The sequence below is a fragment of the Tupaia chinensis genome, unplaced genomic scaffold, assembly GCF_000334495.1.
Source record: "Tupaia chinensis unplaced genomic scaffold, TupChi_1.0 Scaffold148108_1, whole genome shotgun sequence".
Taxonomy (NCBI): Eukaryota; Metazoa; Chordata; class Mammalia; order Scandentia; family Tupaiidae; genus Tupaia; species Tupaia belangeri.
Window position 1 is genome coordinate 246321 of NW_006207959.1, and position 26711 is coordinate 273031.

Genomic DNA, 26711 nt, shown 5'->3' on the forward strand with positions numbered 1-26711 from the left:
AAGGGGGTTGGTGGGATTAGAGGAGTTCTTGAGATGAACAGAAAACAGCTACTTTTTACTTGGGTCCTCTAGCCATTGGGTGAGTTTTCAGGAGCATTCAAAGAGGTAGCTCCAGGCCAACCAAAGGCAAATTCCATCATTTCCAGGGATGTTAATTACTTCTTAACCCTCAAAACGACATCCATTCACGCGCCAATAAAAAACCAGTGCTATGTGTTCTATGGTTTGAATGTGTCCCCTAGAAATTCGTTTGTTAAAATTTGATGAGCCAGGGTGAAGGCGTTAAGGGGTGAGAACTTAGTCTAACTCTGGAATTAAGAGGCAGAGCCTTTGGGAGGTGATCAAGACTGGGTAAGGATATCAGGGTGGTGCCCCCACCTGAATACTAGTGGGTCTAAGAAAGAGGTCAGAGAGAGAGACATGGACATAGAACAGAACATCTGACATGGGCACGTTGGCGCATTTCACACCATGCCAATTTTACCTCCAACTCGCCCCAAGAAAAACCAATAAAGTTTTACTCTAGGTAATGAAGTGCAAGCCGAACTGTTCAGGGGTGAAGTGTACTATGGCTGCGATTTATTTGGAAATGACGAAGAAGATGACGGTGGGTCTATAGAGGGATGAATATGTACTGAAGGCACTACAGTAAACTATGCAGTGTAGAGTTCAATTAGTTAGTTTGTGAATGGCGTTGGGTGTAAGCTCCTCTCACTTGTTGCTGGGCGATGTTTTGTGTAAACACGGGCGAAGTACCACTGTGTGACAGAACACTCATGAGAGGACAGGGATTTGAGGGGCTCACTGTCAGACCTAGCCCGGATGCAGCCTACCTGTTTTATGGGGTCACTGAGGAGCTACAGGAGGAGACAGGCTGGGGAGCCAGTGGAGAGAGCCCAGGGTCAGGAGATCTAGTGGTACTGACAACAGCTGCTGTAATCAGTAGTGAAGTCCTCCTCGCTCAGCTCTGGGTGTTCCCCCTGTAGGGAGAGGGCAGATCCACCGGGGGGGCTTTGGGAACTGGCATCGCTCTCTTTAGGCATCTTGCTCTCTGTTCTCTCCTGACATGGCTGACACTGGACATCCTTCCCCCGTGGATTTAGAACACTTCTGTGCTTGCAGCAATGCCTCCTCAAAGCACTCAATGGATCTGGGCTGGTTCTCTGAAATTTCAGCACACACACACACACACACACACACACACACACACACACCCCTCGCCTGCCCCGGGAGCCTGTGTTTATAGAAGGAGGGTAATTGACCCCAAACACAGAGTGAGGGCAGGAAGGCGTGGGTCACAAGGAGCCAGCACAGCCCGCTGATCTTCTGCAGGCTTTACGCAGTCCGACAATTCCGCCCTAATTGCTTCTAATTCCCTGGGAGACAGTGCAGCCAGCCTAGGTGTCTTCTCCTATCTCTGCTGAGATTTAAATTGCCGTGGGTGTAGTAATTTATGTTCTTCTCGGGACAGGTGATCATAAATCGGGAAGAGAAAGGCCCAGCCGTGGCTGGTAAATCATGGGAAAGGAAGCAAACGGGGGTGTCCACGAAGCCCCTCCGCTCTGGGGCAGGTTGCTGGATCTGCACTGCTTTCTATCTCTGTGCGGTGGTGTGGCCTGAGGCTTGGTGTTGGTTCTGGAATGTGAGCCCTCGGCAGAGAGGCCTTGAGGCCTCTTGGTCCTACCTACTGCTGTTAGTTCCCCACAGGCAAAGGAGAAAAAGAAATATGTGCACAGGGCTAGGTGGCGTGGATGTTAAGGCGGCTAGATCCCACATGGCCAATTGAGCAGTTCAAGTCCCGGACCCAGCAGCTTAAAAGACACTCTGGGCATATGTGTGTGTGTGTGTGTGTGTGTGTGTGTGTGTGTATGTGCCCCAAATTCTGGGAGGCGATGTGGCCATCCCTCTGAAGGGTGATTTTTCTCAGTTTCCCTCTCTCTCTCTCTCTCTGTCTCTGGTGACTGCATGTGCCCTATAGCAAAGAAGAAAAAAGAAGTATGCTTGCATTGCTGACTCTCATGGGGTAGAAACACAGTGGATCCTTTGAAATACTCACGGGGAGAAGCCCAGTGAGGCCCTTCTGCTCACTGGAGAAGTGAAGATGGAAAAACTCTTTTCTTTCTTAAGAGAGAGTGAGGGACACACCAAGCCCCATGGTTAAAGAGTGGCCAGAGTCTGTGGCTGTTGCTCCCACAACATCTTGGTCCTGATAGAAAGCTTATAGCAGGGGCCAGCAGGTGGCATGGTGCTTAGGGTGCTGGTCTCCCACATGGTCGACCGCAGTTTGAGTCCCAGACCTGGCGGCTTTCTCTCTCTCTCTCTCTCTCTCTCTTTCTTCTCTTCCCTTCTCTTCTCTCAGGTCAAATTAAAATAAATAAAGTTAAATGAAACAATTCTTTAAAAAAATAAAAGAAAGCATATAGCACAGTTGCTGTATAGACACTCAAAAAAACTGCAGAATACATGAGCACTTTGACATTAGTGATTTCTGCCACTAGCCACTGGTGTTAGGCTGTGCTGTGTGGAGCTAAGGGCCGAAGGATATAGACGTGGGTGGCAGCTCCGTGGGAGGGGAGGAGACAGACCGGCCCCCAAATCTGGCTCTCTCACCTACTGTGTGGTGATGGCTGGTGCTTAGGTTCTTAAAGTTTCAGTTTCTTTATTTGTAAGAATTGGACTTATAATAGCTCTTCTGGTAGACTGGAATAGACAGTAAATATGACTTTTTTTTTTAAGAGGGATTTTTGCTATAGGGTGCGTATGCTTGCCAGAGAGACAGAGACAGAAAGTGAGAAATCACCCCCTGGGGGGATGGCCACATTGCTATCCCTTCTCCTCTCTGGATTTTGGGCATGCACACACACGCCCAGTGTGAGTTCTAAGCTGCCGGAGTCCAGGACTCGAACCACAGTCAACTATGTGGGAGTCCAGTGACACAACCATTATGCCATCTGCTAGCCCCATAAATATGATTTTTTTAATAGATGATAAAATACAGTATACAATGACCATATAAACTAAGTTCACTGATACTCTCAGTTTATAAACTCCACACCTTCTGAGAGGGGTAGAAAGCCAGAGACATTGTTTTTTTTTTTGATTCTGTGAGGCTGTGTTAAATGTAACCTAACCTAAACCTGCTTGGCCTCTCTCTGGGGAGTTTTACAATGCTGTCGTTTGTAAATTTATTTGTAACCGACACCCAATAATTGTGCTTACAGGTGCAGTGTAATTTTTCAGTATACATGAATACAATGTATAGTGGCCCAATCAGGGTAACCAATGTCTCTATCATCTCAAATATTTACTATTTTGTGTTGGGATGTTCAAAATCTTTTCTTTTAGATACAAAAATTATAGTTAGGTAAGAGGAGTAAGTAACTACAATTTGTTCTGTTTCAAAATGGGGATTAATTCTTTACCTGGCCATAGAGACAGCGGGTCTCTGGAGTGACCCGTGCCCATGTGACTTAGGCCTCATGGCTTAAGCTTCTGGCTCTCCAGAAATGGGGACTGAATAGTGACCGGAGACCCTACCTGCATCATGGCCTGGACATGGACCAGTAACTGAGCAACCCAGACAGTGGAAATAATGAGCAGGTCTTCTTGGTGCACAGCGCCTTATAGGTCACCAAGTGGCCCCACGCATACCACACCTGTGAGCATGGAGACCTCTGTGTAAATAACTTGTCTGGGGCCTCCTGCTCAAGGAGCCATTCATTTATTAATCCCCAATGAAATATACATATATTTGAAACAACGTCATAGAAGATCCGTGTCTGAAACAATGCTGTCTGTCTATGTCTGTTGAACAATGCTTGGTGCTCACATGAATGCATAGACCACTTGCAATACCTCCTCTGGCCCACAAGGGGTCACTAATGACCTGGCTTAGTCTTTCTGATCCTGGAAGGGCCATGTTCACAGCAGCTGCAGGTGGTCAGGGCAGGCAGGGCGATGCAGCAGCCATGCTGCTATGGCAAGAAGGAGGCCCTGGCCAGCAGGGCCAGCTGAGAACCAATTCTCCATTTCCATAGTTCTTCCTGTTTCTATTCCTAGACAGTTGAATGAACTGCCACCTGCAAACCAGGTTACCGACCAGATCTGTGCTGTTACAAACCAATCCCCATCAACCCGCCCTGTGCAGTTTAAGGGCCTGAGCTGGATGGGGCAGTGGCTCGCATGCATGCATGTGGTTGATGGGAAGGCCAGATGAAACCATGAGTGGCTAAGCCTCTCTGCAGAGGAATACATTAGACCCCTTAATTCTTCTCAGGCCTGTGTGTGTTCTCAGGAGGTATAGAGATGACTGTGGATCTCAGGAGCCTTCGCTATCGAGTCAGCTTGACCACTTTGATCTGTGATACTGGCCAGTCAGTTACTCCCGAGACTTACCCGTAAAGGGGTAGTGATACATTTTCTCACCTAGGCTTGTTGTAAGGATGGAAAGAGATAATGTATGTGCAGTTCTTTATTAATTGTCAACACGCGATGCACAGAACTTCGACCCTCTCAATTTTCTCCGTGAGATAACCAGAACCTGGGAATCCAATCTACAGAGCCTGGCTGCACAAGAAATCCCAAGCAATAGAAATGACTGATCTGCCTCTGACCTCGAAGAGACCACCCTCTGAAAACACAGACTCAGGGCCAGCAGGTGGTGTAGTGGTTAAGGTGCTGGACTCCCACATGGTTGACTGCAGTTCAAACCCCAGACCCAGCGGCTTGGAAGTCACATCAGGCGTGTGTGTGTGCATGCTTAAAAATCCTAAAAGAATGGAACAGAAGGGATTAGAGTGTGGCCATCCCCCCTGGGGGGTGATTTCTCAGTTTCTCTCTCTCTCTGGCTCTCTCTGTGTCTCCAGTCAGCATACATGCCCTTTAACAAAACTATCTCTAAAAAAGAAAGAAAAGAAAACAAGACCCCAGAATGTTTTCTTAGTTTCTCTCTCTGTGTCTCCAGTGAGCATACGTGCCGTTTAACAAAACTATCTCAAAAGAAAAGAAAAGAAAAGAAAAGAAAAGAAAAGAAAAGAAAAGAAAATGAGTCCAGAATGTCCCAGGTATTACATGCTGACCGAGGGGAGACAGGCTAGGAGAAACACTTGGGCTTAAAGGGGCCACAGCCATTCAGAAACCTAATTACCAAGGAATGAGGGAGTGTGTACTCTTGGCAAGACAGGGCAGCCTGGATCACTTTCCATCCACTTGTTTATTTATTCATTCATTTGTTCAACCAGCATTTGTTTTGAGTAGCTACAGGGTACGAGGCACTGTGCCAGGTTATAGGGATCCGGCGGCATGGAAGAACAGCATGGTGCCCGCAGAGGTGTTTGCAGTCTGTGGAGGAGCTCTGGACTCCAAAGGAGGTTCCGGATGTGTCTCTCTGTGCTCCTCAATAGTGGCTTCCTGATACGTAGAACAAAACAGAGCAAAATTAGAACCAAGTTGTTATAATAGATTTTTTTTAAAGAAGGCAGAATGAAATGAAAGTGTAATATTTTTTCCCCCCAGCGGGTATGTGTGCTCACAGGAGAGAGACACACAGAGAGAGCAAAAGTGAGAAAGCATCCTTCCCATGGGGAATGATCACATTGCAATCCCTTTTCCATTTCTCCTTTCTTTTGGGATTTTGGGCACATAAGCATTCAAGCCTGGCATGTCTTTTGAGTAACCATGTCCAGGACTTGAACTGCATTGTCAGTCATATCGGATCAAGGTGCTTTAACCACTGTGCTTCTAGCTGGCCTCACATCAATGCTTTCTATAAACATGATGTAAAGTTGAAGTTAGCGTAAGTAAGAAACAAGGAAAACTATCTTCTGGTGGAGGGAGATGGGGGGATCTTGCCATGTTCCCACACATCTGCCCACATCCTCTTTTCCTGGGGCTGCTTTTCTGCCTAACAGAGATTTTTCATACTGTCTTTATTGGAGAGTTCCACTCAGCGATACATTCATCTGTTCAACACATCATTGTGGTCAGGGTGACATGTGAGCCCAGTTCTAGGTGTAAGCAGCCAGCACACAGTTCTTGTTTTACAGGATTCCCTGCCTTATAGAACAGACAAACATGTGCCCCAATATTACAGGACATGATATTTGAGAGGCAGAGAAAACAGAGGAGGGGAATTATTTCTGGCTGGGAGACCCTGGTTTCCTTCCTGGGAGACCCTGGTTTCCTTCCTGGGAGATGTGGCCTGTGAGTTGGGCCTGAGGACAAACTAGCAGGTTATAATGTAAGTAGACCTACTGGGCACTGAATCTCCAAATGCTGAAAAAGGGAACATGAACATAGAGAAATATGTGGGGACAGAGCCGTTGGTTGGGTTCCTTTAGTTGTGCATTGAGCAGGCTGTTCACTGCCCAGCTTCAGGAGGCGCCATGCTGTTGGACTTGGATGTGAATGGCGCTTTCTTGAGCTGCGCAACATGGTGGTCCTGTGTGGGGTGGATACTTCCCTCAGTTGAGAAAAGCCCACAAGTTTGATTCAGCTCTTGCTTCTGTTTGACTGTTTCATTCTGCTCTTTTTGCTATTACAGTTACCGCCTGTGTGATCCTTCCCAACAAAAGTTGTATGGAAAGTCGCCTCTCTTTGGACAGTATTTTGTCCTGGAAAATCCAGGGACAATCAAAGTGGGAGACCCTGTGTACCTGCTGGGCCGGTAATGGCAATCATATGTTCTGAAATGTTAGATGCCTTTTTAAGATCTCCTCAAAAACAACAGCACATGAGGCACAGTGTTTTGGGTGTGACTCCCTCAGGATTTTCTTTAGATCCATGATTTCCAAGTGCTTCCTCATTTGGACTTCTCAATGTTTCAGTGCACAAAGCAAAGTAATAGAGTTTTGGTAACTTAGTAGGACTTCAGCAAGTCTCTTAAATGACAAGACAGGGTGCTATAAACTCCCTGTTCAACTATGACTATGAAATCATTCCTTCTCCTGCTCTTCCATTCCCCTATCCAAGTGCTAACCTTCGTAGTCTTACTAGCACTCATTTATTTATTTATTTTTTTTGGAGAGGTTTTTGCTATAGGGCACATGCGCTCGCCAGAAAGACAGAGAGAGATGGAGAGATAGAAAATGAGAAATCACCCCCAGTGGGGGATGGCCATGCTGTAATCCCTTCTCCTCCATCCTCCTCTCGGAATCTTGGGTACACACACACATGCGCCCGGCGTGAGTCTAAGCCACCGGGTCCAGGACTCGAACCGCAGTCGACTACATGGGAGCTCAGCAACATAGCCATTATGCTAACTGCTGGTCCCACTAGCACTCTTTAGGAGAAAAGCAATAGAAGAAGAGTGGGTGAGCCAAGACAATTTTGAAATGCATGAAATGCAATGAAAATGAAATGACTCCCTGGATAGGTTGGAATGTCATTTCCTTTTTCTCCACGAGCCCCAGGCTAGGTTTTGAAAAGGAATAAAGAGCCTGACCTTCGGGAAGCACTGAGCCTGACTCTGTGTTGCATAGATATTGGATCAGGCACTCACTTCTCAGACAGTGTCCATGAAGATTCAACAGGTCCCTTCTGACAGGCAGCACCCCTGGCTGCAGGACCTCAAAATATCAGGGTGGAGTATCGAGTCACAAGAACAGTACTGCTCCAGACCGATCCGGACGGACAAGACAAACAAAATCTTCTTTGCCATGAATCAAAATCTCACAAATGCCATCCATGATGCCAGAGCTTTCCCAACATATGGGAGTGGACAGTGGCTCTAGCGAGGGGAGCATCTCGGGCTTGATGTTCTCAGGGTGCTGTGTGATGTTTCTGGAGAAACGATGGCACCCTTCTTAGGAGCAAAAGGAAGTGATCTTGAAAAGACCCAGTGCCACCTAGTGGCTTTGAGTGGCCGCTCAGCCCATGCTGGAGACTGAATACATCTGTGGATGGGTTTAGTTTTCTCTCCTAGAAAATTGTTTTTCAAAAGTAGGTTGTTTGATATCTTCGTTATTGTGAATAACACCACAATAAGTATCAGAGGGCAGATATCAGCCTGGAGCCCCTGATCCTCCTGTCTCCGCCTCCTGAGTTGCTGGAATCACAATGCACACCACCATACCTGTTTTTTAGGTTGGACCAGGAATTGAACCCAGGCCTATGTAGTCCAAGCCTGCGGAACACAACATCTTAGCAGCATGTGCCACCTGGTGAGGCAACACGGGTATTTTACAAGGTGGTGATTTCATCTCCTTTGGATCTATATCCAGAGGATGGATTTCTGGGCGGGATAATGAGTTCTATTCTGCACTGTTTTCCATGACAGGAGTGCCGACCTGCATTCCCACCAACAGCATGCTAGGGTTCCCTTTCCTCCATACCATCCCCAATGTTTGTTATCTCTTGTCTTTTTGGTAATAATCATAAAATTGTATTGTTTTAGAAATTTTTTAAATAAGTAGATTTTAGCTGCTCCTATCATGCAGAAAAAGCAACTATGTGAAATGAGATGTTAATCTGCCTTCCTCACTGTAACTGTAACATCATGTCACAAACCTCGACTGTACACAGTAGTTTATTTTTTAAGAGGAAGTAGGGTAGGGGCCGGCAGGTGACGTGGTGGTTAGGGTGCTGGACTCCCACATGGCCAACTGTGGTATGAGCCCTGGCTTACTTTTTCACTCTCTGCCCCTCTCTGTTTCTCTTTGGTGAGCACATGTGCCCTATAGCAAATTAAACAACAACATCAATAATAATAAATAAAATTAAGTAATTCTTTAAAAAGAAAAAAAAGAAGTAGGGTGCATCCTCTGGGTGTTCTTTGTGACCTACTGTAGGTGTTTGATTTTCTAAAAGTGCTCAGGACAGTGATTCTGCTGCCACAGTGGATTCTGGATCCTTATGGTCCCCATAACTCATGACGGGGGCTCCCTCAAATTCAGGGTGAAAAAGTACTGAAGAGGAGAACAAATGTATGAAATAAGCTTCTGAAAATCTTTAAAAGTACAAGAGGAAAACACATGCTAGTTCATTTGAAACCCTATATTGAGGGCCAGCAGGTGGCATGGTGGTCAAGGCACTGAGTTCCCACATGGCTGACCATGGTTCGAGTCCCAGACCCAGTGGCTTGAAAATCATGCCTGTCACATGTGCATGCATGCCCAAAACCCCAAGAGGAGAATGGAGAAGAAGAGCAGAGGAGGGATTGTGGTGCAGCCATTCCCTCCAGGAGATGAATTTCTCACTTTCCCTCTTACTTCTGTCTCTGCCTCTCTTAGGCAAGTGTATGCACCCTATGGAAAAAAAAAAAAAAACAACCTAAAAAACAAACAAACAAAAAATATTGAATTTTTCTACTGATGACATTATGTAACTCTAAGATCTGATAAAACATATCTTTCATGGCCATTTTGTTCTTTGTATTAGGAGGTTGACCAATGCATGAAAAGTGTTTCCAAAACTATAAATAAATGGAAGCCACTTTAACTAGTTTCAGATCCTAGCAACTTCCTGGCACACAGTCAGCCTTTGAAAGGCTGATGTGAACTGAGAAAGTCAGTAATGTCGCCACCTCACCAGACCTGGGCCTACTACAAACGGATCTGCTCATACACGGGGTCCCATGCAAACATCCATCTTTGGAAGGCTGTCAAATAAACATGCATTTCACCAAAAGCTGTGCGTGTTTCAGCAGTCACTGAAATCTAACTGAACTTTGAGGTAAGGTTGCAAGTGAAGAGATATCCAGTTTGTGTTTTCTGGTTGGTGAATTATTGCAATTTTTTTTTGCACGCTTGGCATGAAGTGAAAAATGAAACAATTATCCCATCAACCTGGGCTATTACCTTTCCCAATAAATTATCTTTATGCTGAAACTACAAATAGATTGAGATGAAAAGTTTGAGAAGCAGCATTACTTATGGGACCTAGAAAAGCCATGGTAGAATGCACACAGGACTTTCAAAACCACGTGCGTATTAGCTATCTGAGAACAGCCAATGATTAGGGGCCAATCGGAAATGTAAAACTGGGATTGGTAGTTATTCCTAGGTATTTGTAATCGATGGAAACCCAAAAAGCTTAGACCTGAATTTCTGATCTTTTGTAAGAAATAACATTCACGGGCCAGCAGGTGGCATGGTGGTTAAGGCACTGGATTCCTACATGGCCAACTGTAGTTCGATTCCTGGACCTGGCGGCTTGCTTTTTCACTCTCTCTCATTGAAATAATAATAATAAAATTAAAGAATTCTTTTTTTTTTTTTAAAGAAATAACATTCACTTCTTCAGACCAAATCTGGTTAAGGGCCACACATCAAGCAGACCCTACAATTCTCTACAGATAGGGCCTCAGGGCAACATGCATTGCAGGGGACCCTTGAATGGAAGGGGATATCCTGATACCCTTCTCACTTGAGGGGACTCTCCTTCAGTCCTGAGAGTGAGGCTGTTCAAACAGAGGCTCCAATGACCTCTAGAATCTTAAAAGTCATTGCCAAGCCTCATGTCAGTGAGATTTAAAGGCTATTTGCTTATGTTTATTTTACATTTAATGAGTTAGTTAAGGCCAAATTCACAGCTGATGTTTCATTGATTTTGGTCTCTGAACATGTGCTCACAATTCCACTTGCAATATAGGACCAGGGATGTAGGCCATCATGGACCCTCAGAAAGATCTTACCACAGCAGGCAATGGGCGATTCAAGGTGGGCATTGTGTTCTGCATGGAACTGTTATTCTGTAGTCATGGTGGTGAGTAACCAACCCAGAGCTGGAGTTCTGGACAAGGACCATGTGGAAAAGGCACTGGGTGAGTTGCCTGATACTCCACAGAAAAAGTTAGAAACTTGAAACCAGAAGATCAAAGCTGCAACTCTTACACACAAAGAAATCAGGTGGGCCTGACAGAAATCAGGCAGTTTGCGGCAATGGGAAATATTGCTCTGCTCCCTCTATCCTATGAAAACTGGAGCAGTGAGGACATGAGCTCACTGGGAGGACTGCAACTTGGTAAAATGTGTGCGGAGGTCAGGTGAGCTAGACTAGCCAACTGTGACTTTGGGGAACCATTTATAAAGGCTATCACCAAAGTGGAGCTCCTGGTAAAAGCCCCCAGAAAACAGTGTGACAAATTCAAGCAATCCATGATGATGGAGAGCAGATATTTTGGAGTCCCTAGAAAGTGGTAGAGAAGCTCTCAGGGCAGACTGATTTTAGGTCTAATCAGGTGTTGTACCACACCCTCACATACATGTTCCAAAGTTTTGCTGGTCCACGGAGTTCTGAAGATTTGCCTGGAGGCATGCTCCTAAACCAAAAAGTTTAGGAGGTCCTGCATGACTCACTCTTCTTCAAAGGCAGAACAGCTTCTTGAAGGTTCCAGAAAGACCTGTATGAAGACATCTGCCCTTCCCAAGGGACTGTTTTTGACTGCATTTTGAGAAATGCTGTTGTGATCTTGAAAGGGAACTCCTGCCAGGAGCAGGAATACCAGTTAGCAGGAGTGGGGCAGTCGTGTGAAGCTGAAGAAGTTAAGAGTGCTCCCTGCTACATGGAGGAGGCCCTCTCTTGGGCTACTTTTGTCTTCTCCCTTGTCCCTTTGGGCCAGAGGATGGGACTGGGGTGTGAAACATTAAAGGAGGTGTGGGGAAGTGTCTCCAGCCAGCTCTCCTATTGTGGGCCTTTGGGAGACACATTCTCTCTCTTTGGGCTCACTTTCACACCTGCAGTCATGGATGGATAGGGTGGATCAAGCTGAGGGAGGGGAACCCAGACTCTGCCTAGTCCTGGCCTTAAACAATGCCGTTTGATGAAAATGTTCCAGGATACTTCATCACCCTGAAGGGGCACCCTATTTCTGTCTGCTAGTGTTTTTCTTTTTTTATTTCTTCTGTGAGAAAGGAAGAGAAAGAGAAAGACATGCCCAACAGGATCTTCGTGCAGCAATCCACCCTCAGTCTCAGACAACCCAGATGATGTGCACTCACGTGTACCCTCTGTGCACAGAGAGACCTTGGGCTGTCAGCCTGGGACCTTTCATCTGGCTTCAGCACTGCAGAGCATTGTGGTACCATGGTGCTGTGATGGGCCCTCTTCTGGCTTTGCCTTTCTGTGACAACACTTCTCTCAACTAAAGTTACCTCCTGATGAAGCAGAATTACCCCAGGGGGTCTTCTTGTCCGACCAAACATATGATGTACTTTACACTATGCTCTCATATCAGCAAGAATGGACATTGTTTCTACCACATTCTTAGAAATGCATGAGTAAGTTATGAAAGCATCTACTGCTACCCATTTCAAACAAGGGGAAGCATCTGGCTCAGTACCACAAATATTATTCTTAGGCCTGGGATAATAAAAATATACCTAGGTGTCCCTTTGTTTGCTCTGACTGGACTCCCTTTAGAGGAAGAGGCCAAGGCCACAGCTTTGACGATACCGCTTTCCTCCTTCCAGACACAGCTGATTCGAGGGGCAGGTGCCACTGGGCCACCTGCTCCCATGGTGTGGCCTAGCTCATAGACAAGTTGCCTTAGTCTTGTTTTACGGCTGTCCTGTAGGCGGTGCTGGGTAGGCAAAATGGCTGAAAAGTGAATTCCCATCCAGTTTCTTCCAAGGCCATTTTTGACTAGTGGTTCAGTTCACTCATTTTTGGCTATTGATCAGTGTAATGCACTCACCCTTGGCGGTCCTCAGCAATGCCCTCTTCCTCTCACCTCCCAGGTCTTCACAGCCCCAGATTGTTTCCCCTTTATTCTCTTCTCCTGTGGTTTCTACCGAGCCCAGATCTGTGTCCTTAAGTCTTCAGTCTTGGTGGAGCCCTGTGGGACCTGAGTCAAGTCTACCTTCTATCTCCTCCCTCTTTAGGATTTGCTAAGAATTCTGTAAATAAAGTATTGTTGCCATAATTATTTCTAATTCATATTTTTGCACCTAATAAAATCTCAGAGAGGTTGAGTTTACTCCATCTAGGGGAGGGGCACCTTCCAGATGACTTGCCCAGCAATTAAAGCAGCTTGTTAGTCGGAGGCCCAGGACGGCCGAGGACAGCTGGAGAGCTCTTCTTTGCAAGCAGCTCTGGTTAACATCAACCGAGAAAGCTCTCTGTAAACACATGAATAATGGATCGTCCAGCGCTCACATAGCTACCGCGGATCTGAGCCCGCATGACTCATTTGCGAGCCTTTCCTGTCGTCTGGATGCCATAACATTGGGGGAATGATGATCGTTTCTTGGAGGCTCTTCTGTGGCCAGAGTTGCCAAGACCAAGGCTGTAATGGTTTGTTATGATGACCTTTGTTATTCCATTAGGCTCAATTGCTTTAAAAAATGATGTGTGCATACTTTTGGAACGTTTTTACCCTTTACATTGACCTGACATCATAGTTTATATTACAAAATGTATTAATGACAGTGGAGTGTTTTCATGTCCCAAGGACAAATTTTAACAACCATAATCTGCCCTTAGTCATCATAAATATAAATGTATTGGTCAAACAGATCTCGTTAATGTGGCCAAGATAAATGCAAGTCTATATTTTAAGGCAGTTGAAGTCCTAGAGAATATATTTGGAGCTTTTTGTGAGGCCAAGAGATCTTGTATACGTGCTATCAAAAGGCTGAGAAAATTAACATGTTCCCCTCGCTAGTCTTGCACTGGACAGATATAAACGTCTTGGGGATGTCGAGTAAGATGGTTTGCATAGTTTCTAGACACCGTTAATGCCTGATGGGGTGGGACACCGTTAATGCCTGATGGGGTGAATCTCAGTTCTTAAAGCCATATTCTTCTCATTATGCTCCTGGGGCTTTTGAAAAGAAAGCAAAATAAAGATCTCAAGTCTTACCAATGTGCTATACAACCAACATGTTTCTGAATTATATTGGGTCTTACATTTTTAATTACGTTATCCTCCCCACTTCCCAATATCTTGCTTCCTATGGAATGAGGCCCTTTTCTGCAGATGCATGTTTGTCATTTTGCCTCATTCCAGTTGGCAGCCCGCATATCAGCAGGCAATGTTCTGGGCATGATCTGTAGAATGGAACGAACACTTTCTTTTCCTCTATGTTAGGTACACTCCGAAGTGTTAATCTTTATTGGTAGTGTCCACATTTTGGGCTTCTTAGGCAGGAAATAAATCCTTTTTTAAGGAACACTTTGAACAGTGCTTTTATTTTGAACCATGGAAATATCTTAAGACAGAAATGTCTCAAATGCTACTCTATGAGAGAGCAGACTGTTTACAGGGGTGAGTTCATCTCTCCCAGATGCGGTAAACATGGCACCCTAATTAACTTCCCCATGGATTATGGTCACCTGGCAATGAATGCTGAACACTTCAATTAAACCATTTACCTTTTCTCCCTTAGAAGACTCTTCTAAGAGAAATCTTGCCTTGTGAATCTGCAATGTTTTTTGGGACCACCCTGTGTTGGGCTTTAAGAATGTGATTTTGCCTGGATCACTTCTCTAGGATTGAGGATTAGGTTATTTTCTAAATCTATGTTGCGATAATCTCCACCGGACAATTAAGAAATCATCTTGATGAGACTAAAGAGAACAAGCAGTTGGAGCCAGTAGGTGGCATGGTGACTGAGATGCTGGACTCCCATATGGCTGACCACAGGGTGCTGGACCTGGTGGCATGCTTTCCCACTTTCCCTTTCTCTCTGGTGAGCACGCATACCCTACAGCAAACTTTAATAATCATAATAAATAAAATAATAATTTAAAGTTAAAAAAGGCAAGAACAAGCAATTTAAATGTAGTGTCTGAATTATACCTTGATTGAGGGTAAGATAGTTTAAGTCCAGGTTTTAATTTCTTATTTATCTTCGTTGTACCTTACTTGTAAGGGGACTTACTTTGGGCCTTCAGACTTCCTGGCAACTTGACATTTAGAGGGGTTTACTTTCAAATCTAGAACATTTTATACATGGCACTTTTATCATTGGGGTACCTTTATGATATCATTTGATTTTACTGCATAACTTCTGATAAGTTTTGTTGATCAATGTTAACTAGAAATAATTTGAGATGGGTCTACATTTTCTGTCTTGAATACAGAAAGGTCTTGAAAAACATAATGCATTGTGATGACCCATCTTAGAAATTTATAGGACAAAACCTCGCACTGTCAGCCCAGGAAGACCGCCAGTGGAGAATGACCAGTACTGGTGGGTGTGAGCCGATTCTCTCTTGGAAGAATTTTGGCTCCACTTTTGGTTGACTTTAGGCATAAAATGTTCAAACATAATGGGTTCAAAGGCAAAAAAAAAAAAAAAAAAGAACTTTTAGGTAGAGATGGTAACATCCTTTTAAGTTGTTTCAGTATTATAATCATTGTTATCCCTAATGTATCTGAGTGAAGGGACCTTATTTACTATAGGCCTTTCTATGCCTCCTTGCATTCTCCTATTCAGTGGACAAGTGATTGGTATATGCGGAAGCAGCCAATCTGCATTCTGCTCTTTTGACTCCACCTTCCTGCTTGGACTCTGCCTGATTCTGAGATGCTAGGCCTATGGTCCCTTAAGTCCAGTGGTGAGCTTGGCATAAAAGACCCTGCCTTAACTGGGAAAGGCAGTTGTCCAGTGCTGCTCAAGGCTGAGCAGGTATTAACTAATTTAGTGCAGTGTTCAGTATTAGAAATTTCATTACTTCTGTATTTCTAAGCCATGTCCTCCAGCCTAGCTTTTTATCAGTAATTAAACGGATACTTTGGTCTCAAAAAATAAAAACAGGGGCAAGCGCGTGGCATGGTGGTTAAGGGGCTGGATTCTCACATGGCTGTGTGTGTTTTGGCTTGCTTTCTTATTCTTTCTCTCTCTCTCTCTCTGTCTCTCTCTGGTCAAATTTAAAAAATAATGATAATAAATACAATTAAGTAAATAATTATTTTTTTAAATTTATTTTTATTTTTTCCAAGCCAAACTGTATACAACTTTATTAAAGATACTTTTTATAAACAATCATGGTATTTCAGGCAGGAGATGGGCAGACAATTGTTTAAAGTATAAAGCTTTCAAACTCCCTCCTTCAATGGACTACCAAAATCAGAAAGCCACTAAAACCCAATGAAGTCTTCATTTGATGTTCTGAACAGGGAAAGTTTAGAGTGAGGGTTGCCATTTCGCATTTAGCGTGTTGTTTAACAATTTCTCATCAGCCAACCCTGACTTTCGGGAAACAAAAATGGCAGAATTATCAACCTGAAGATCCAACAATATAGAAAAGGAGCTGCTGCTCTTTTGAAAGATGCTACTTTAAGGTCATTGGAAAGTCCGGATTGCCTGACACGCTGGTAACCAATTTTTTGTGGCCAAGTCCCAACAGGTTTCTGGTTTAAGGGAGTTAAGTCTATGCTGAAGGCAGAGAGGGAGAGGACGTAAACACAAATCTTAAGTTTGCCATACCACAAGGCATCTCTGCCAAGGTGGCTATGTGTGTCAACATCAGGGAATCCCTCCTCTTGGGAGCCAAGAGGAATTCTCTCAAAACTAGAAGGAAAAGTTGTTGTCTAAATCAATCTAGCTTCAGAGATATTCTATTGATTAAATAAATAATTAAATAAATAATTAAAAGAAAAAGAAAACCCAATAGAACTACATTCTAATTGTACCTTGCATCTGTAAAGTGTTCCAAGTACGCAGAGCACTTTCATCCACTTCATGCTATTTGATCATCCTGAGAATCCAGTAAAGTAGGATGGATATGAAAGAATTTCATAAGCTGCTTTAGTATTATAATCACACTTATCCCTAACACATAACTCATGTCAGTGAGGTTTGGGAAGGTTAAGTTGTTTGTCCACATTATAGGTGACGAGATCTAACTAGCACTCCAGGCTTTGACTTCTGACAACGTGCTGCTAAAAAATAAATTGACAAGGGAACCAGCAATTAGCGTAATGGCTATGTCGCTGGACTCCCACGTAGTCGACCGCGGTTCGCGTCCCGGACCCGGGGGCTTGAAACTCACGCCGGGCGTGTGTGCGTACATGCCCAAGATCCCGAGAGGAGAATGGAGGAGAAGGGATTGCGGCGTGACCATCCCCCCTGGGGGGTGATTTCCTGCTTTCTGTCTCTCTGTCTCTCTGTCTGTCTGGCGAGCGTACGCGCCCTATAGTGAAAAACCTCTTCAAAAAAAAAAAAATTGACAAGAATTCATTCAAAGAGTGATAGTATCTTCAACTGGAAACAGGTTTGATGCTACAATCTTATTGAAACCTTTGCTTATGTCTTATAGGAATTTTAAGACTGATATATTAAAATGTTAGTGTGCTTTTGAATCACCTGAGGGCCTTGTTCGAAGTGGCTGTTTCTGTATCTGTTACCAGCGATCTCCATATAGTAGATCTGGGTTAGGACTTATGAATTCTCTCTCTCTCTTTTTTAAGGTTTTTGCCATAGGGCATGTGTGCTCACTGGAGAGAGCCAGAGAGGGACAGTAAGAGGGAATAGGAGAAATCACCCCTCAGGGAGGATGGCCACACCATAAACCTTTCTCCTCCTGCAATTTTGGACATGCAAGCACACATGCCCAGCATGTTTCAAGCTGTTAGGTCCGAGACTCAAACACGGTCAGCGATGTGTCCAGCGCCCTAACCACAACCCTACCTGCTGAGCCCACAAATTCTCATTTTTATAAGGACCCCAAACTATTCTAAATGCTTACCTTATTTTCTGTAGACCAAGCTCCCACTCGCCCCTATGTACCTCTACACTAATGTTGATATTCTCCTTAGTGGTGTGTAAAGAAATATTGGAGGGGTCAGATGTTTGTGCAGTGGGAATGCAACTGGACCCACACAGAAAAGGTCTGGGGTTCACATCTCAGTACGTCCTTGAGAATGCAAAGGGAAGGCATGATGGCTGAGACTTATGTAGATGGTACATGAAAACCCTGTTGGCGATGCTGTCTATCTCTGTCTCTCTTGCTCATGAAAGAAGTAAATCAACTTTAAGAAAATTGGAGTGACAAATTCTGGCTTTCTGAGAAAAATGGAACCCACCAAAACACACCATGGTTAAGCACACATGTGCCCATTTGGGATGATCCAAACATACTTCTCCCAGCCTTCAGGGGACCATAGATCCTGCTCTTAGATGCAGCAGAGGACCACCTGTGCCCTGAAAAAGAGCAACACTCTGGAAGCACTGAACTTACCACCTGGTCCTCCATGCAAAGGTGTTAACCATTGACTAATCTTGATTGGCCAAGCAGGGCCAGTGCTTGGGCTTAACAATTGTGTACAAACTGTGCAACAAAATTTACGTGTGTATGTATCTGTGGGGGAGATAAACTAGAAAGTACGCTTTGTCGGAATATTTGTTCCTTTTTAAAATTAATTAATGCGTTATCACTAAGCAATAAATAAGAAAGGAGCCCAACATGCAACATTACTAATTTTAAAAGCCTGGACACCAATGGTACGGTCTTACTCCTTCTTCTTTCTAAGTCAAGGTAAGACTTAAGAAGGCTGAGGAGTGATTGCCACTTTTTCTGAGATCTCAGAGAGGTCTGTGTGCCAACTGGTTTTCATCTCCGCCTATCTTCTAGCCAAGCTTCAGAGGAAACCCTTCTCATGTGAACTGGAAAAGATAAATTTTGAGCTTCATTGAGAGCTTTAAAACCTTAACTCCTCCTTGAAAATAACCTGACGCTCGGGAATCTTAGGTCCCAAAGAAGTGTAAAGCTTTTCCCTGGGCTTTGGAATGGCTGCATTATTAACTATGATTACTTAAGTCTCTGAGTAGAAGGGGTAATAAATCGAAAAGTATTTGTTCTGGTTTGTGACTAAGCAAAGTTGTATAATATTAAATCAGATGTTGTTATAAACATATGAAATGGTACATTTTTATTCCAACTTGGGGCATTGTGGCATGAAGCAACTAGAAAAAAAAAATATTTTTACATTCTTGGGTACCCAGTCTGGTTTCTGCTAGATTTTCTTCTTGCTGAGCATAAACACTAAATAAAAGTGCTTCTGTTTAGCTCGCTGTGTTTTCCCAGAGATTTACCAAGGCAGTAGAGGTGAGGTGTTCTTACAAGGGGACTTCAAACATTTTGTGGGAAAATTGGATTAAAATATGAGTTTATTTTAGTGGAAAAAATTGAAATCCAGGCATAGCTTTTCAAAATATTCATTTTGCTTGAATTTTTTTGAACACACTTTGTATTCTGTTGCATGCTTTCCTATGTGAAACTAGAGACTGGGCGATGAGTGTATGTGAGTACACGCAGGCATGAGTGTGTGTCTGTGGGGTGGAGAGATGAATGGCACTCTGGTATCCTGGGATGTATGGTTGGGCAAGATCTTAGATACGAGCTAGTTAACTAACTTTCTCATTACACAGGTCATGTTTCAAACTTAGATTTAAATGTGAGTGAAAGAAAACACCATAAAGATCTGGAGGTTGTAAGGAAACATTTGAAAGGGCTGTGAATTCATTCTTGACCCATCACTCCTATTCCTACCTGAGTCCTTAAGAAGGACTTTCCCCATTGTTTTGGGGGATTTTTTTAGTTTAATTATTTCTTCCATGAGTGAGAGAAACAGAGACAGAGAAGTAGCTCCCCCAATAAGATCCTGACACTGATCCATTCCATGCTCGACTCTAGCCAGCCCCAGATCATGGGCATGTGGGTGCCTGGCCTACTCAGGAAGGTCTCCAGATAAGCTAGAGTCTTCCCACGTGAATCAGTCTTGCAGAGTGCTGCATTACTGATGATACTGTTCAGTCCTATCACCCCTTCTTTTAAGGGCTCCATGAGAATGGGCACCTCTGATAAGCACTAAGCTGTCTTGGGAAGCTGTGCTGGCCATGTCGGAGGAGTGATGATGCAAATGCATGGGCACAAAACAGCTGATGTTTGACTATTCTGGATTTACCTCCCATAAGGCCCTGATTCCACTGGCCACAAATAAGGACTGACTGTGATCCTTAAAGCTACCAGAGCAGCTTCTCATGATGTCAGTCCGTGAGTCCAAGTTTCTAAGTTAATCCTCTCCCACTTCCTGCATTGCTGGAGAAATGCTGATGGGACAGGAGGGTGGTCAGGCTACAGGACGAACCTGCAACTGTCCTCGGGGCCCCAACTGGCCCTGTGAACTGACAGACAATCACAACCACTAGAAAATCACGTTTGCCTCTGGGTGAGTGGCCATGTTGGACTTTAATTCTCTACCTCAAAGGGGGATAATATAATAGGATGCACATGAGAAAAGAACTATGAGGAAATATAAACATACCAAGTGCTAAAATATAATCATAGTTTTTCTTGTGTTGAGGCTTATGTCTAATTTTCTTTTTGAGTTTTCCAAATATTTTGTTAATAATTAAAATAAATTTGGATTAAAAATAAAACTGTAACCCTGGTACTTTTGTGTACTAAATAATAACCTTTTAAAATGATGAGTTAGAATATTAATGGCATCCTACAAAGTATTCAGAGCTGTACTGCCTAGCACTGTAGCCATGGACCATGTGTAGCCGTTGAGCATTGGAAACATAGCTAGTTCATCCTGAGGTGATTAATGTGCATAAAATACAAGCTTTGAAGATGTGGTGCAAATGAGAGAGTATGATTTTTGTGTGATTAGATGTTGAAATGATACTAGGTTTGAATAGATTGGCTCAAATAAGTTATTAAAATTAATTCCATCTGTTTCTTTTTACCTTTTAAAAAATATTTATTTATTTATTTTTGTAGAGAGATTTTTGCTATAGGGTGTGTGCACTCACCAGAGTGAGACAGAGAGACAGAAAGTGAGAAATCACCCTCCAAGGGGGATGACCACACAACAATCTCTTGTCCATTCTCCTCTCAGGATTTTGGGCATGCACACACACGTGCCCAACCTGAGTTTAAGCTGCTGGGTCTGGGGCTCGAACCACAGTTGACCACATGAGAGTCCAGCAATGTAACCACTATGCCATCTGCTAGTATCTCTTTTTACCTGTTAATGTGGTTACTAGAATGTGTTAAATTATGAGAAGATTTTGAAAGCTTATGGAAAATGGAATTAAGGTATGAGTTTATTTTGTTACAACCTTTTTGAAATCCACACATCATTTTTTCATAATGCACATTTCCCATGAACTCTTTGAAGACCCCTCCCTTGTGTGTATGTAGGTGTTATGTAAAGTAAAGATGGTTAGTACTCCCCTTGACAGGATGGAAGTGGCCCTCAAGTCTCTACAACATACATATCATTAGGCATTGCCACCTGCTTCACAGCATCTAGCCTTCATTTTGATCATTGAAAGTGTCTGTGCCATGGGTGCCACATTTCCCTTTACAGTGATGAAAATATTCTGGAACTAGATAAGTGTTATTTATTGCACAATATTGTGACTGTGCTAAATGTCGCTAGTGGTAAATTTTGTATTAGGTGTATTTTACCACAAGAAAAAAATTACTTGTGTGTCCCATCATGCTTGTATGGTGCAATTTTTGTTTAAAGTAAGTAGGTAGAGAGTGTGGCTGTGCTTAGTATCTCTAGGAATGGAGGGAAGTGGGAAGGGACAGAGATGGCCGAAGACTGCTAGAAGAGGTTGGAGCTCCCTCTGTCCCTCTGGCAAAAACATTAACATGTGTTTAAGTTTCCTGCTGTTGGAGGCCTTGTCCTCACAGCTCCTGTCTCTTTACAATGCCCTTACATTGCTTATCAGAGTCCACTCTTCCTCCACACTTGGCATTCTGCCCACTGCTATGTATCCCACTGAGATAATTCTATTACTAAAATTCCTCACCGGTTATGTATTAGTAAGGAGTTAAGGATCTTAACTGTCATAGTATTAGTATTCAGACCACCTGGATGAGGTTCAACAAGTGTGCCCTGAAGCAGATATTGCTGATGAAGAAAAATTGAAGTCTTTTCTGTGCGTCCCTGGAGTCTAGAATCTTAGAAGTAAACCCCATGAGGCAAAATTGATCTATATGGAGTTAGAAGTCAGGACAGTGGTTTCCCTGGGGGGGCGGGGGGGGAGTGACTGAGTTAGGGAATAGGAAAGGGGCTCTGGATGTGGGGAAAATTCTGTTACTGATCCAGGTGTTGATTACTGAGTGTCCATTCTGTGAAAACTTGTTGAGCTTGTGACTTGTGTACTTTTCTGAATGTGTGTTAGACATTAACAAGAAGTTCAGGGAACCAGCAGTTAGCGTAATGGCTATGTTGCTGGACTCCCATGTAGCTGACCACGGTTCGCGTCCCGGACCCGGTGGCTTAAAACTCACACCAGGCGCATGTGCGTGCGTGCCCAAGATCCCGAGAGGAGAATGGAGGAGAAGGGATTGCAGCATGACCATCCCCCCTGGGGGTGATTTCTCGCTTTCTGTCTCTATGTCTCTCTCTGTCTGGCGAGCACACGTGCCCTATAGCGAAAAAAAACCTCTCTAAAAAAAAAAAAAAAGAAGTTCAAAAGCATGGGCCAGGTGGTGGCACAGTGGCAACACAACAGGGCCCAGATGGAAAAGGTAGTGGTTCCTATCCTGGGACCTCCCTGGGTACACTGGTGCACACGCATGTGTGCCTGTGATCTGGGCTGGCTATGACAAGTGGATTGCATACGCGGACCCTGTTGGGGGGGCCTGTCTCTCTCTCACATAATCCCTCTCTCTGTCACCCTCTCTCATGGAAGAGTTAAATACCAAAACTTTTTTAAAAAAAGAAATGGGACACATCACCACATCACCCTCTGAGGTACATAGTTTTTATTTTATTTTATTTTTTATTTTTTTGCCATGGGGCACATGCGCTCGCCAGAAAGACAGAGAGAGACAGAGGGACAGAAAGCGAGAAATCACCCCCCCAGGGGGGATGGCCATGCCGCAATCCCTTCTCCTCCGTTCTCCTCTCGGGATCTTGGGCACGCATGCACACGCGAGTTTAAGCCACCGGGTCTGGGACTTGAACTGTGGTCGACTACATGGGAGTCCAGCAACATAGCCATTATGCTAACTGCTGGTCTCAGGTACGTAGCTTTTGAGTGAAACACTAACATTCTTAAAGTGACTAAATGCAGTGGTGTGGGGATGTGTTCTGTGAGAGTGGCTGCCACAGGGCTCTCTCTATCTCTCTCCTTCCTGTGGAGATCTAGACTGACAAGGTCTGCCAAAGAAACCTGAGGAGGTGACGGTGAGGTTCTTCCCCACCGTCCTCAGGCTAGAGCTTGGCAATGAGTGACCTGCTCAGAACCTCACCTCAGTGCTTCTTGTATCTCTTGGCTCTCCATCTAGGACACCCACACCTGGAGACCAGAGCAGAGCACATCTGATTTTTCATACTTTTAATTTAAGTCTTAAACCATACAGTGTTCAGGGAGGGAGGGATATGAGACTGAGGTGCTACTTACTGAGAGAAGCTGGTATTGGGTAAAGGTAAAACACTTGTGTGTGTGGGGAGTCACATTCTTGGGAGAAATTAGCAACCTTGCCTTGCTGTCAATGACACTCTATTACAAGGAGAGGAGGGACAGCTCGAGCGAACAGGCCCTGCCATTATCACCTGCGGAAATCCTGTGTGGTGGTAAATACAGTCATCAGCAAGGCCTGGAGGAGAGATTACTGGGAGCAGCGAAGGGCCGAAGGGCCGAGAGTGCTAATGGGGGAGGTTATGAGGCAGATAGTGGCCGGGAAACCAGAGACCTGGGGGAGTTGGCTTGGAGGAGCATAAGCGGAAACAGGCGAAGAAAAATAAATAAATGAGATAAGCAACTTCATTTGCTTCCTTACTTATTATCCTTTTGTTTTGTGTCCAGGACGCTGGTCTCCTCTGAGACCTGCTCTTCTGGGGACAATGACCTGGAGGCTGATTTTGAAAACCAGGCCCAGCTTCTACTCTTTCTCCTATATCCACACACCTGGTATATTCCCCAACTCAGAGAACTTCCATGACTTCTGGACTCACTTCCCAAAGATGAACCTCGGCAAGGTTTCCACCAGCACAGACCCCTGCCTCCACCTCTCCAAGTGTACAGGGCATAAGACAACACGTCCAGCTGCAACCCCCATCCCCAGCCACCCATGCCGTTGGGGTCACAGTGGGCTAGCTGTGTCCACAAACTTAGTCGCAATGTGGTTGGCAGGTGGAGAGCTTTCCCTTTCCTTAGATCACAACTGGAAATGACCAGGGTGACGCCATGCTAATGTGCTTATGCCTGACAGAGGTGATATTCCAGGCTCCAACACTGACATCAACTGATGACTTCAAACCCCATGGTTTGGGTGAGAGGGGGCAGAGAAAGCAGCCTGCCCACACCCAGCTCTGGCTGCCCGTGTGATTGTGGGCAAGTTTCCCATCTTTGTGTAGTTCATTCGACCATCCATAAAGTAGGTATGATAATAATGCCTACCTTTAATGTTATAAGGCTCTTCTAGAAAATGGCAAAGTGCTTAAATATTAGTTATTCGACATGGCTTGTTGGTCATTGTACGATGTCAATTGTCCCAGTAAGTCAAAGAACTCCAGTTTGAGAATGGTTTACTTTTATTTCCGAGCATCTTCAAGGGTGATTTAATTATTACCATGATGGAATCAATTAACCCTGCCATTTGCCTAGAGCTTATGCAATAGAGTTATCTAAGAGACAGATAAAAATCACATTATGCAATTCTGAACACCTGTCCTTGGGATGGTCCTTTGGGTCTCCCATTTGAAATCACTTTCTTCTGCCTGTGGGGCATTTCTATCTTGCTCAGCCATTCATCCATGCCAGAGAGGGGAATGGTGCACTGGACTTATGTCTTCCAAGTTGTCAACACCTTCAGTGGTTATATCTGCATTGCTTGTTTAAGCCCAGACCAATGAGTCCTCTCTCTACTAGACCTGCCTATTCAAGCACATGCCTCAGTGCAAAGATGTGATGTTTCAGGCTAGTGGAGCAAAGGAGAAGAGACTTGGTGAAAGCCTCTTTACTGCTTAGTTGCCTTCTGAATGGTCTCTCTAAAGATGGTGAGATTTTAGAGGTAGGGATGATAGTAACACCTTGAAGCCACTCACTACATTTTTATTGAGCGCTTTCTGTGTATCACTATGTTAGCCATGAGCAAAACAGACACAGGCATTGCTGTCATTGGTGCAGCTTACCATTCAGTGAGGAGACCTGGCATTAGACAACAAATGACATAAATAATTAATTACAAGCATAGTGAGTGGTATAAAGGAGATTAATTACAAGCAAAGTGAATGGTACATAGTGAGTGGTGCAGGGTGCCAAGGGAACATTTTAGCTGAGCCCTGAAGAGTGTGGTGGTAGTTGGGATCAGAAGTAAGAAAAGGCATTCCAAGCAAAGAAAACAGCATATATAGATACCCTACATGGGAAAGCGCATAGTGTCAAGCATAGTCCACCTACCCTTGATCCAGGCCTACCTTCTCATCCCCAATCCCATCCTCTGGAACTCTGAAGATAGAATTGCTTGACTGACTTAATATGTTAGGCTGTGCCTAATTATGAAACCAGCCCAGCACATTTTCTTATACTTATCAAACATGACTATTCTTTTTTGCTTCCCTCTCCCTATCCTAAAAGTGAAACTCTAAGAAAACACACACCCTCCCAGAGTTTATTATAGTTATTATGACTCAGACAGACTTGAAGACTAGAATTTAATGGAGGTTTCTTAACATTCCTTGGGGACTTGAAGTAGTTTTTTCCCACCAGCCATAGAAGTAGAATTATAAAAATACATTATTGGGGCTGGCAGGTGGTATGGTGGTTAAGGGCACTAGACTCCCACATGACTGACCATGGTTCAAGTTCTGGACCTGGTGACTTGCTTTCTCACTCTCTCTCACTCACTCTGTCCCTCTCTAGTCAAATTAAAAATTATTAAATAAATTAATTAAATTAAATAATTCTTTAAAAATTTAAATTAAAACATGTTCTTTCTTAAAATAAAGAAGAAACTCCCTGAATCCGAAGTTCTGTTTTTTTTTTTTTTTTTTTGGAGAGGTTTTTGCTATAGGGCGCGTGCGCTTGCCAGACAGACACAGAGACAGAAAGCGAGAAATCACCCCCCAGGGGGGATGTTCACACCTCAATCCCTTTTCCTCCATTCTCCTCTCGGGATCTTGGGCACACACGCACACACGCCCGGCGTGAGTTTTAAGCCACCGGGCCCAGGACGCAAACCACGGTCGACTACGTGGGAGTCCAGTGACATAGCCATTACGCTAACTGCTGGTTCCCAGTTCTGATTATTCTAAAAGCAGAGCATTCGCTCCACATTTTCATATTGTCTCCCCACACCTGCTTTTTCTCCTCCCTCTTTCTCCTTTCCTTTATTATTCTGGTACAGTAATAGGTGAAATAGAGAAAAGGAGTTGGTTTTAGTTTTTGCTCTGGATCTTGGTGGGTGACTTTAGCCAAGGCACTTCCCCTCTACTGGCCTCAGTTTCTTCAAAAGTAGAAGGAGATGTTGGATCAGGGAACTTGGGTTTTCTAGTAGCTCAAACACGCTCTAGTTCTTCTGGGCAAAATCTCAACACATAACACTATTCAGCTCCTTTAAGTCCCATATAAAAAGCCAAGGTTGATTAGAAATCTCTTTTCTTAGGAAAGAAACTAGAGAAAAGGCCTTCTTCATTCTTCGAGATCTTGGTAGGAGCAAATCTGGGTTATCAGTAAAGGATCTCTTCTCTACACCAGCCTCCCTCACCCCAGCTTGACTCAATCCTGCATTCACCCACACTACACATCAATAGGCTCTTCAAACTCCAGAAATCTGTCCTTAGTTTTCCCAGGAAT

The 26711-nt window shown here is 44.1% G+C and overlaps 1 protein-coding gene and 1 non-coding gene across 2 annotated transcripts in view; both read left to right on the forward strand.

Annotated features, from left to right (window-relative positions):
* The window catches only part of LOC102496579 (mitochondrial amidoxime-reducing component 1), a 53606-nt gene that overhangs the window by 18651 nt on the left and 8244 nt on the right, over positions 1-26711 (forward strand). The window lies entirely within an intron of this gene.
* Positions 21094-21217, forward strand: LOC114006456 (U6atac minor spliceosomal RNA). Its single transcript, XR_003548168.1, has one exon. It is a non-coding gene; the product is annotated as a U6atac minor spliceosomal RNA (small nuclear RNA).